At 37.1% G+C, this 13505-nt stretch overlaps 1 protein-coding gene across 5 annotated transcripts in view; it reads right to left on the reverse strand.

Moving 5' to 3' along the window:
• Window positions 1–13505, reverse strand: part of LOC136750280 (voltage-dependent calcium channel subunit alpha-2/delta-1) — a 189315-nt gene that overhangs the window by 168268 nt on the left and 7542 nt on the right. The gene's annotated exons all lie outside the window — the stretch shown is intronic.

A 13505-nucleotide genomic window follows, 5' to 3' on the forward strand; every position in this document is an offset into this window, starting at 1 on the left:
CAGAATGGGTGTATATCTGTAACTTGACCAACCCTAGCCCTACATGAGTACAGCAGGGGAAATTGAAGCAAAAATCAGGGATAATTGTATTTTATTTTTGTATTTATTATTTTTTTTTTTTTTTTTTTAAAGAAGTGCAAAGACTCGGATGAATCCTGAAATATTCACAAACTACATAAATATAGGTAAATTAATATAGAAGTATGAAAAACCATCCTAGTACATAGCTTCTACCCGACCATTTTAAAAGCTCCAAGATACTCTGTTGGCGGACAACTCTGATTAAATGAGTAAAGCTGTTGCTTCCAGTTGCCAGTGTTAACTGCACTGAAGAACAGAGATGTCACCCTGTAAAAGAGGGGTTAGGAGCAGGTTTCCATGTGGATTTCTAGATTTCCTTTGAGTTTTGCTGGCAGCATTATGATTTATCACTTTATCAGCTGGCAATACTGAGCACTTTTGATACGAAGTAAACGAAATGACAACAAAGATTATTATTAGCCTACTACATCTAAAAATGATGGTAACAGCAACCACCCTAATAACTACAAACACAGTAGTTGCCCCCCCTGATATGAACCTAAAACAAAAACTCAAATCTTTCCAGCTGTACAAAATACATGGTGGGAGTTATTTAGTATCACTCAAATGCCCTATATATAAAATACAGGAAGCACAGAAGCAAAAAGTGTTCAGCCAGCCCATTCAGATACATTTGCCTTTATGAGAACATAAAATAAAAGCTTAGACATTACCTGACAGCATATAAACATCCACGCATCAACAGAAGCACAGCTGAAAGTTGTCATATCCATCACATTTTATGTTTCATATAAAAGTACATTCGTAAAATTAATTCACGTAACATTTGTTTAAATGTCTTTGCATGTTATTTTAACCCACTCTTTGCAAAACTCTTTACCTCATCATAATAAGCATAGTTTCTCTTCTAGTTGACTTATTTGAGTCATACTAAAGCATGTATTCTGGCATTGGAAAGTGATTGTTTTCTGAGGCTATAAACGTGGGGCCACGACACATTCCTACTATGTAACTAAAAAAGACAGAACAGAAGACCATGTGGAATGTAAAATACATGTCCTTAGTATTATGCAATGTCTATTTTATTTTCCAAACAAGCTCAACCCAGCCTGCAGCAGTAATTAGACGTGTGGGGGAGGGGAGTTCTCCATAAAATCTGACCTGCAATGTGCTTCCACTAGGAGTCTACATAATTAGCCACCCAGAGCCCGCAGCATTTGAGCAGAATACATGCATAGCATTATACACATGAAACTTGTTAAAAATTGAACAAAAGGGCGTAAATGTCTCTCAAAATGAAAGTTAATTTCATTCAAACTATAGATTCCGACTAGCAAATCTATTTCGTTTGACCACATCCACCATTGTACAGAAACAGAAGGAAAGCAATGTTTATATCACAGATGTTCGGTGTCACTCATAAGGGCATTCTTGTGGTGTTGATACCCTGCCAACATCACAACAGGAAGAACTAGAGTAAACCCAAACGGTTATAGACTGCAGTATTTCAGATTACTAGGGCTATATGAAATATTCAGTGGAGCGGGCATAACAAACAAAGCACAAAAAGCCCTCATTTATCACAGCACAGCCCCACAGCATTTATCAGTAATTGGCAGAGGTGTCAACAAGTAATTATTTTGCAAGTCCATGTAAGTCCCAAGTCAGTAATAAGAAGGTCTCAAGTAAGTCACAAGTAATTTTGCTACATGAAAGTCAAGTCTCAATTCTTCAATTTTGAGATTCGAGTCTTCAAGTCGCTTTTATAATTAATTACCACTTATGATCTTCTTTATACTTTAAGTAATACAATACCTAACACAGCAGATTATCAAAAACATTTTTATTGTCCATATATCACCAAAATAATGTGCGATAGTATTTTTTAAAAAAAATACAGTAGGCTCCCTATATACACTCACCTAAAGGATTATTAGGAACACCTGTTCAATTTCTCATTAATGCAATTATCTAACCAACCAATCACATGGCAGTTGCTTCAATGCATTTAGGGGTGTGGTCCTGGTCAAGACAATCTCCTGAACTCCAAACTGAATGTCTGAATGGGAAAGAAAGGTGATTTAAGCAATTTTGAGCGTGGCATGGTTGTTGGTGCCAGACGGGCCGCTCTGAGTATTTCACAATCTGCTCAGTTACTGGGATTTTCACGCACAACCATTTCTAGGGTTTACAAAGAATGGTGTGAAAAGGGAAAAACATCCAGTATGCGGCAGTCCTGTGGGCGAAAATGCCTTGTTGATGCTAGAGGTCAGAGGAGAATGGGCCGACTGATTCAAGCTGATAGAAGAGCAACTTTGACTGAAATAAGCACTCGTTACAACCGAGGTATGCAGCAAAGCATTTGTGAATCCACAACACGTACAACCTTGAGGCGGATGGGCTATAACAGCAGAAGACCCCACCGGGTACCACTCATCTCCACTACAAATAGGAAAAAGAGGCTACAATTTGCACAAGCTCACCAAAATTGGACAGTTGAAGACTGGAAAAATGTTGCCTGGTCTGATGAGTCTCGATTTCTGTTGAGACATTCAGATGGTAGAGTCAGAATTTGGCGTAAACAGAATGAGAACATGGATCCATCATGCCTTGTTACCACTGTGCAGGCTGGTGGTGGTGGTGTAATGGTGTGGGGGATGTTTTCTTGGCACACTTTAGGCCCCTTAGTGCCAATTGGGCATCGTTTAAATGCCACGGCCTACCTGAGCATTGTTTCTGACCATGTCCATCCCTTTATGACCACCATGTACCCATCCTCTGATGGCTACTTCCAGCAGGATAATGCACCATGTCACAAAGGTCGAATCATTTCAAATTGGTTTCTTGAACATGACAATGAGTTCACTGTACTAAACTGGCCCCCACAGTCACCAGATCTCAACCCAATAGAGCATCTTTGGGATGTGGTGGAACGGGAGCTTCGTGCCCTGGATGTGCATCCCACAAATCTCCATCAACTGCAAGATGCTATCCTATCAATATGGGCCAACATTTCTAAAGAATGCTTTCAGCACCTTGTTGAATCAATGCCACGTAGAATTAAGGCAGTTCTGAAGGCGAAAGGGGGTCAAACACAGTATTAGTATGGTGTTCCTAATAATCCTTTAGGTGAGTGTATATTGGTGAATAATGGGATAAAATCCAAGGATAAAATATGAATATGGATTTTCTTTTTGGTACAAAGCAGAAAATGCACATTCCTACTACTGAGCCTTACTTTGAACATAAGTAGAAGAACATCAGCCTTGTTGCTAGATGTCTTCATGAATCAATGGAGTATTGTACTTGTACTACAGAGGATTGCGCTTGCAAAATATCAAGTTGGACAGAACCCTGTCACTCATCTGTGCACGATGTGGTCGTAGAATTAGTCCACCATGGCTGAAAACCCGCTCAATTGTTGCTGGTGCAGCCCTCACTGCAAAATTGGGAAAATTCCCATTAATCTTTCCCATAGGGATTTCATAAAATCGTCAAAATAAGGTCTGTGTTTAACTCAGACTTATAAAAAGTTATAAGTTTTGTGCGCAAAGGTGAGTTCTTTTACTAGGTATGCCTATTATCAATATTGATGCACTTTTGTACTCCCAGCAAGCAGAAAGCTAACTTTAATAAAAATGGGACTACAACATCAGATGCTACCTTGATACGTCCTCCCCCACCAGCGCTCTACTCCTGCCGCCTGAACTCACTTGAAAGCGTAGCTACCAAATTCTCTTGTACTTTTGATACATATATTAAGCAACTTTAGCACTTTATGACTCCGTTTAGAGATAACTGGCTAGCTAACTACTAAAATAAACACCACCCAATTGTGCTAGAATGTACAAAGTTGCTGCTTAGCTAGCTAGGTGATCGTGCTTGGGACAGCAAGGATGCGTTAGCTAGTGGAGTAGACGTCACGTGCGCCTGTGCTGTAGTCCCGTTCTTCTAAAAGTTATCATTTTGTTAGCTTTTCCTTGCTGTCGGTAAGTTTGTGCTTGAAAGAGGGTAACTTCCACAACAAAATGTAAAGATGGCCTAAGCCTGTGTTGAATGCAGATTTTTCTGAAACTCAATTGGAAAAATGAATGGGAATTTTGTGTTAGGAACCAGAAGTTCATTTGCATACGCTAGTGCCTACAAAGTGACAACACCACTTCGGCTCTCTATTGTCTTTGGTGAGATTCAAGTCTAAGTCAAGTCTAAGTCATTTCAGCTTTTTTCAAGTCAAGTCCCAAGTCTCATGAATTCTGACTCAAGTTAACTCGCTCCAAGTCACTTGACTCAATTCTACACCTCTAGTAATTGGAATTACGAAATGCTCCTCCCCGTATAATAATGGCTACCCAAAGAAATAAAAATTGAATGAAAAACTGAAGCTTTGAAAAATTGCTCAACCAAGATAATGCACTGGCACTCAACAGCTTTAGCTCTAGCTATCACAGCAAGTGTCCCTGTTAGTCAGTGGCGCATAAAGGCTGCAAGGAAATTACAATATGATGATTTAATTATTTATTAAGTAACATACTTAGATGTCCTAGGAAAAAAAAAGGTAATGTATAGGTAAATACAAAAACAATACTCTAACATTATTATTTTTGAACCGGTGAAGGTCTATGAGACACTCAGTACTAGATCCAAGTCTGTTACAACACTTTGGGAAGGAAGCAGGAACATGTGTTCAATTAACCGTTCTTACAACATCAAATTTGTCAATGACTTAATCAGTTCATCCACTTATCAGACGCATGCTGCAGCCAAAGTTTCCAGTTCCTCCAACCCTTGGTTTCCTGTCGTATTCCTCAATACGGTGTTTTAATCCTTTCAAGGACACAAAAAGATTACTTATGAGGTGGAACATGAAAAGAAAGGCTTCAGGCTGTACATTAAGCTACACAGCAGCCTGCATTTGGCCAAAAAAATCATGTTTAATGAAACAGAGGCACAAAATCAATTAGGTTTTCTTCCATTCTGCCACTCCACCTATAAACATTAAAAATGTGTTTTTTGATTTATTTAAACTATCAAAAGTTTGGTTAAACCAACAAAAGACCAAAGTCTCTCTCAGCATGCAGTAAGGTCTTGCAGAATAGATTGTTGCATAATCTCTGTTCTACAAAAAATAAGCGGAATGCTTCACAAGGTATTTCTGAAAGGAAGAGTGCGTGTTCATCTCTCCAGGGCTGACACAGGATTAAATGTCAGAGTTGCTTCTAAGTAAATCTGTGTAAAACACCCACTAAAAAGGTGTTATAAAGTATATGAAATTATAAAATTATAAAAACAATATTCCTGCTGCATAAAACACATTGCCAGCCACTGCTTCAGTTCAGCCCTTTATTGAATCTCCTGGTATTAAGATTTCAAAGGAAATTAGAGAGCAAGTGACATTGATTCAGAGGGCATGGAGATAAACTGGGTCCACAGTGCACTAAGAGGTCAGCAAGGCAAATCTACTTTAACTGTGTGTGTGACCTTGACATTATTCAGGCCATTGCTGCTGTTAAAATTAGTTTACGATTTAGAAGTTCTTCAAAATATATAATTTCCATTACACCACAATGCACTATAAACACAAAGTCAACTAAACAGCGATTTCTGTGTACTGGTCTACAAAGGAGCACATATCTGATACATCTGGGTTATCTGGATGTATGTCTCAGAAATGAAGTCAAATCTTTTCCTAAAAAAAAATAATAATCATGAATCATTTTGAATGAGGTAATGTAATGTATCATTTCCACCTGCTTGGGGATTGAGCTGACATTTTTATGAAATGACTCGCAATGTAATCTGTGAACTACAGAATGGCTTTAATATGAATTGACGTTTGGTTCCAAATCTGTTCTCGATGAAACTGGAAGTAACTCAAGTAACTCCATGCAAAAAATAAATACAACAGAGATGCAAACATGCACTCCTCACAATGATTTACATTTAATTATGTGGAGATCAGTCTACTCTCTGAAGATTTCTTTCAGTATTTAAAGGTATCTCTGAAGCAGACGTTTTCAATCCGTGGCCTGTGAATCACTAGTATTCTGCAAGCTCCTCTCAGGTGCTCCACAGAAAGGTTATATAATTACTTTCAGACCAGAAGCATTGTGAGCTTTAATTAGGGATTAAGGTAGCATTAGATTTCCCAGTAAACACAGACTTCCATTACAGTCATTGTTTATATTGAGTTCACTGGGATCAGATGGGTGTAATTGCAGATTGGGTGGAGCTTCAAATTTTGGTGTTGCTTAAGGTTGAAGGCCAAGCCAATGCTAGGACTGATATCTTATTGGTATAATGCAATGAAGTCTTTGTGATACAGTATCAGAGTTGTACTTTGACTTATTTGTTAAGCTAATTCATTGTATGGGATATTGTGGCATCCCTAGAGTTTGCTTACAGACCTGTTTTTACTGTATTGATGGACTGCACCATATTGAAATGGATAAATTACTTGTATTAGGTCTACTGTTGTTTCATCCACCAGTTTCTTCTTTGCCCTAATTATCGATTTAAAATAAAACATTTTTTCCCCACTCTTAATAAATGTATGTAAATGGAGCAAACAGCAAATAGGAACAGAAACTATAACCATTATTTTAAAATGTCAGTATTCACAATCAATGGATGACAAAGAACTGAATTTGAAGATTAAATAATGCAAATCTGGTCATATGAATCTCAAACATGTGCCCACATAGATACTGTGTACCAATGGAGTTAAAATGTAAGCATTATCTTTTTACCAACTGGATATTATTATTGCTTGAAAAATTTAAATGTAATCTAATTTGCAAATTGCCACTCTGCAATCTCAGATGTAAAGCTGCAAAAGATATGAACAACGATTTATCCCAGCTTTGGTCATGCTGCGCAAACCCAGAAATCTATTCAGATGGATTTTTTCGGTTTCTTTTTTTGGAGTGGGATGTTCCTGATATCACCAAAAAAGCAAGCTTATTACTCTTTAAATGCTTGTAAGATTTTCATTTCAGACACCTTTTCTAGTGAGGAGAGGTAAAACGAGTTTCAGAAGGGAAGATTATTTTTTTTAAATTCAGATTTTATACTGCTAGGAAATAATGATTAGAAAAAAGGTCAATGTCATTATGCAGTTTTTAGTGAATCAGCAATAGATCTAAACCTGCTAAAGGAGGGTTTTTTCTCATTGTTTCCATAAGGAAAACCATGCATTTCCTGTTGAACAGAAAAGATCTCCGGATTTATCAGTTTAATCTACACTAGTATTTTTGTGAAAGGTGATTTATATTTTTTCTAAAGAAAGATGATTTTCTCTTCAATATAATTATTATTTTTGGTGCAGCCTAATGCTTCAGGACATATTCCCATTTAGGAGTCATGACACATCACAGATCCTTGGGGACAAATGAAAGTAAGCACTCAAACTAATGCCCAGCAGCAATACTAATCCTCGGCCATTGCAAAACTTATTACCTTTAGAGCAATGGCACCAGTCTTCTCTGGCTAAGTGAGGTTTGCGGTCTTGTTCTTGGTAATTCAAGAGCTCAGTAGAGGTTACAGAGTCATCAGCTGAAAGGTGGTATTTATCTACAGTGACAAACTTCAGATCTTCCAGAGTATCGTGCCATCACAGCATCACATCCAATTAATACACAAAAGTTATCAATGTGACATGTGAAATAAAGTCTACGTTTAATCTCAATTTAATGGCCTGCTTTCTGCACAGTGTCTATTAACGATATCATGGCCAAGTGCCTGCCACAGCTGCAATTACATTCATTTATCCATTTAACATTTGTTTTTACACACATCAAAATGTTGTGTCTTCAAGTGTAGGGTACTGCACTTATATATAATAAAACCCTTATAATTATTGTCTATTTGTTCTAATGCATTCTGAATGAGGGGGTAATAGGAATAGATGTGGAATTTATCATATATACTTGCTTAGTTAATTTTAACTCAATAGGGAATTATGTTGAATTCAATGGATAATTGCAGATGGTTTATGGCTACAGAAAAAACGAAATATTTAAGATATAGTTGTATGTTACAGTTGGTTTCACTACTATTCAAAAATAGCTGCTTCTTTCTTGAATCTATTTAAATCAGGCGTTGTTTAAAAATGAATATGCTCTTGGTGGTAGTATATGGAAGTCCACATCACTTATATATCACTTATATATAAAATATATCTATACTTGTGTAGATTTTTAAATGGCATTCTAAGTTCAAGTTAATCATACCAGTGCCGGTACCATACCATACCACATCGGTAACCTTTAACAATGCTTCCTACTGGCTTTAAGTATCCCATATCAATATATTTTCTGAGAAACATGCAATATAGTGTTTTTATTTACTCTAAATAAATAAAACCTTTTATGATGGTTTAAAATATCACTGTAATGAAAACACAATTATATCTTCTGAAATGACATTTTATGTATCTAGTTTATGACAGAATATGTACAATTTATTATTAGGCTGTTGCGTCAACTGTCACCTGTCTATTGCACACAGTGGCAAGGAAGGGAATGGGAAGCACACATATATAACTGGCTATTTTTGTCTTTTAGAGACAAGATAGATTCTGAGATTCAATGAGGAATCAGAGGACCTTTACTTGAGGTTAGAATGTAAATTATTTCCACAGACTGTCACAATGACTTTTTCTTCAATTTAAATTCTGCAGCCTTTTAATTGCAGAGGTTATTGTGTGAAAATAAACATGAAAACAAATGCATCGTCCCCTTACTCTAGGGAATTACAGAGTGAATGTAACAGTTGCTCATTTGCTCAGTATGTGCATTATAAATAGTATGTGCATCATAAATAGTGCCCAAAAGATATTTCAGAGCACCAATATTATCGGCCGATATTGGCCTTTTACATAAATATCTGTATCGGCACATATTCCACCAATAATGTACCGATATATTTTCTCAAACTATTGGCTAAATATTTTTTCAAATTACCATTAAATCCGTCGTGAGACTTCAGACAATAAATGCATACGTTTATTTGGTTTTACAGTCGTTATATGGTGCTTTAGTTTTCTCTGGAAGCTTCCAACTACACAGTGAATCTCAAACACCCACTGAGAAACACAGGGCTTATAAACCAATAAACATGTGTTTTACTAAAACACTCATAACCAATAGAAAGTGTTTTTGAAGGCTGCGCTGCATTTGAGTATCCATGGTTTTGATTGTTTATTTTCGTCATTACCATATACTATGGCAGAGGCACATTTTTACTGAAAAGTTAATTCAATTGGTTTTAAAAATTCACAATAGGAATTAAAATAAAGAAAAAAAGTAAATGTTTGCTGAAGATGTTGACTGTATATCAGCCAACCAAAACTGTCTCCAAATAACAAGCAAGCTCAGATCACAGTAAAACATCTAAAGACAATGTTGGATAAAACAAACTATACATTATATTTATAAAACTCTTTCAAATCCTACATCGTATTTTGGCTGTGATTCGTTTTGCAATACGGCTAACATATGTATTAAAAAAGTTACACTTTCGAGTGCATTTTAAAATATTTTTTTTAAAACAAATGCAGCTGTGCTGTGCTGCCTGCACTATAACCTGCCACTGTGTGATCGGCAGTATTGAGCACTGAGGAGGACTTGTGAACCTGAGAGAACCTGACACGTGTAAAATGCTAATATAAACTAGACGACCACTTAACACTATCTTATTATTTGATCTAATGTATAGAACATGCATATTTGTATATTTTTCCTTTATTCTCCCTTAATGTAATTTAATTAATTTGTACAATGTTTAATTTGTGGTTATTTATGATGTCAATGTTAAGTTTATTATGTTTAATGTAAAAATTTAACAATCCTGCCTTCAATGCATATTTGACACAATTTCTCTGACAGGAAGACATTTGGGGGATCCATGCTAGAAAATGTCTGTTTTGCATGCTCCCAAAAAAGTAAAAAATCGAACAGATATATCGGTAATCAGGAAATGTAGCTTCCCAATCATCGGTATTGATATTGGACCCAAAAAACCTGTACTTTTTTTGCCCCAATTACTGAACTGACAATTATTGGGGGAAACAATGGCAGTTGTATGGTTAAGTCCCTCATAACTACAAAAAAAATAAAATAAATGTACAGCGCTGACATTTCAATCCATAGTAATGTTCGGTTATGCCGTTTTCTGAAAATGTACTGAATATGTCATGTAAACACCTAATTCGGTTACTGTTACTTCTAAATATGTAATGAATATAATGATATTCCTAAATTATACATATAATACTATCCTTGAATTAATATAGCCTTGAATTCATAGGTTAAAAATTATTCAAAAAACTGGCATGGTGGTGTAATCTCAAGTGGCTTGCCAGCTGATAGATCTATTAGAACAGGCCTGTTTTTGTAAGAAGAGTGATTCTTAATAAAATCCCATAAAGCTGTTAAAACAAGACTAATGTGCTTCAAGAAGGTGATTGCCCTGATGCTCTATATCATTAAGATTATGATCAGAAATGTATTTCTGGATTACATTGCACTTCCACTAAAAGCTTCTTCATCATGTGATGTAATACCACACAATAAACTCACATCGGCACACTTAAAGACTCTCCCCCAGACAATATCTGTGTTTGTAATGGAGATGCAGCGTCTCTGAAACGTACTATAATAATGACAACCATGGAGTGTTAAGATGCTACACCTCTATCAGATCACTGTAAATAATACAATTTATACTTAAATGGGTGTTTATGCTTTATAGATCTACATCTCATTGCATTGAATATCAATTAAGAATGCTTCGTCTTATATATTCAACATGATTCATAAAGAATTAACGCAATACTTTTATTAGCCAATCCAGGTGGATGCAGGGGATGGGAATGTAGCCATTTTGCAGATGCAGTTCCTGTTGAGGACAGCCAGAAATCCAAGAAGCTGAAACCTATTCTTCTAGGTTTAAGAGCATGCCAGTATCTGTGAATTAGATTCTGGGGGATAAAGAAGTAAACTGGAATGATGCATGTGCTGTATTTTAATGCACAGTTTCCCACATGGAACCCAGAGTAGTCTAATTTTAGAAAGAGCATGTGATAGATCATGGTGTGGGTTTATATTGGTTTTTAATTGATCACAGCCATCTGAAATCTAATTACAAACCACAATAAATTCTGTTTTAAACATACATTATATATATATATATATCACATATCATTGTTTTTACAAATAAATTATTTCTACAAAATGTGTACATACATTGTAATGTAGCATGTAGAGTATAGAAAATTAGCAGACAGATTTAGTAAACTGCCCATCAGGTTAATTTACAATGAAGTAGCCTGTTTGTATAGAGTGGAGAATAGCAGGTCAGTAAATATCTGAACACTCGCCATTTCTAGTTATATCTAAAAGGACACCAGCTTTTATTTTGATAGTCATTACAGCTGAAACCTCCACAGGGAGCAGCATTTTCATTACAAACATACATCTATTCAAACACTATACACTTTACCAAACACCCCCATAGCATTGACATCTGAAGAGGGAATAGAGTCAAATGCATTGAACGTTACTGCTTCAGATGTCTTTCATTCTTTCATTTGGTACAAAATTCATGGGCACTTCAAAGAATTTAGTACCAGCTGAAGGAAATATCGAAAAGAAAAGAAATATCAAGTATACAGTGAGGGAAAAAAGTATTTGATCCCCTGCTGATTTTGTACATTTGCCCACTGACAAAGAAATGATCAGTGTATAATTTTAATGGTAGGTGTATTTTAACAGTAAGAGACAGAATAACAAAAAAATCCAGAAAAAAACGCATTTCAAAAAAGTTATAAATTGATTTGCATGTTAATGAGGGAAATATGTATTTGATCCCCTATCAATCAGCAAGATTTCTGGCTCCCAGGTGTCTTTTATGCAGGTAACAAGCTGAGATTAGGAGCACTCTCTTAAAGGGAGTGCTCCTAATCTCAGCTCGTTACCTGTATAAGAGACACCTGTCCACAGAAGCAATCAATCAATCAGATTCCAAACTCTCCACCATGGCCAAGACCAAAGAGCTGTCCAAGGATGTCAGGGACAAGATTGTAGACCTACACAAGGCTGGAATGGGCTACAAGACCATCGCCAAGCAGCTTGGTGAGAAGGTGACAACAGTTGGTGCGATTATTCGCAAATGGAAGAAACACAAAATAACTGGTCAGTCTCCCTCAGTCTGGGGCTCCATGCAAGATCTCACCTCATGGAGTTTCAATGATCATGAGAACGGTGAGGAATCAGCCCAGAACTACACGGGAGGATCTTGTTAATGATCTCAAGGCAGCTGGGACCATAGTCACCAAGAAAACAATTGGTAACACACTACGCCGTGAAGGACTGAAATCCTGCAGCGCCCGCAAGGTCCCCCTGCTCAAGAAAGCACATGTACAGGCCCGTCTGAAGTTTGCCAATGAACATCTGAATGATTCAGAGGAGAACTGGGTGAAAGTGTTGTGGTCAGATGAGACCAAAATCGAGCTCTTTGGCATCAACTCAACTCGCCGTGTTTGGAGGAGGAGGAATGACCCCAAGAACACCATCCCCACCGTCAAACATGGAGGTGGAAACATGATGCTTTGGGGGTGTTTTTCTGCTAAGGGGACAGGACAACTGCACCGCATCAAAGGGACGATGGACGGGGCCATGTACCGTCAAGTCTTGGGTGAGAACCTCCTTCCCTCAGCCAGGGCACTGAAAATGGGTCGTGGATGGGTATTCCAGCATGACAATGACCCAAAACACACAGCCAAGGCAACAAAGGAGTGGCTCAAGAAGAAGCACATTAAGGTCCTGGAGTGGCCTAGCCAGTCTCCAGACCTTAATCCCATAGAAAATCTGTGGAGGGAGCAGAAGGTTCAAGTTGCCAAACGTCAGCCTCGAAACCTTAATGACTTGGAGAGGATCTGCAAAGAGGAGTGGGACAAAATACCTCCTGAGATGTGTGCAAACCTGGTGGCCAACTACAAGAAACGTCTGACCTCTGTGATTGCCAACAAAGGTTTTGCCACCAAGTACTAAGTCGAAGGGGTCAAATACTTATTTCCCTCATTAATATGCAAATCAATTTATAACTTTTTTGAAATGCGTTTTTCTGGATTTTTTTGTTATTCTGTCTCTTACTGTTAAAATACACCTACCATTTAAATTATAGACTGATCATTTCTTTGTCAGTGGGCAAACGTACAAAATCAGCAGGGGATCAAATACTTTGTTCCCTCACTGATATATATATATATATATATATATAGATATATATATATATATGCGTAGTAGAGCTTATATAAGGTTGTTCTTTTGAGAAAGAGCGTCTTCAAATCCACTTCACACAATAGTTTGAAGGTTCATATCCTCACACTCCCAGCTGAAGCAAGCACACCCTCGCTATATTTAGCTAGCTACTCACACCTGTCATGCAAGAGAGAGTGACAGAAC

This window comes from Amia ocellicauda, chromosome 5, assembly GCF_036373705.1.
Source record: "Amia ocellicauda isolate fAmiCal2 chromosome 5, fAmiCal2.hap1, whole genome shotgun sequence".
Classification (NCBI taxonomy): Eukaryota; Metazoa; Chordata; class Actinopteri; order Amiiformes; family Amiidae; genus Amia; species Amia ocellicauda.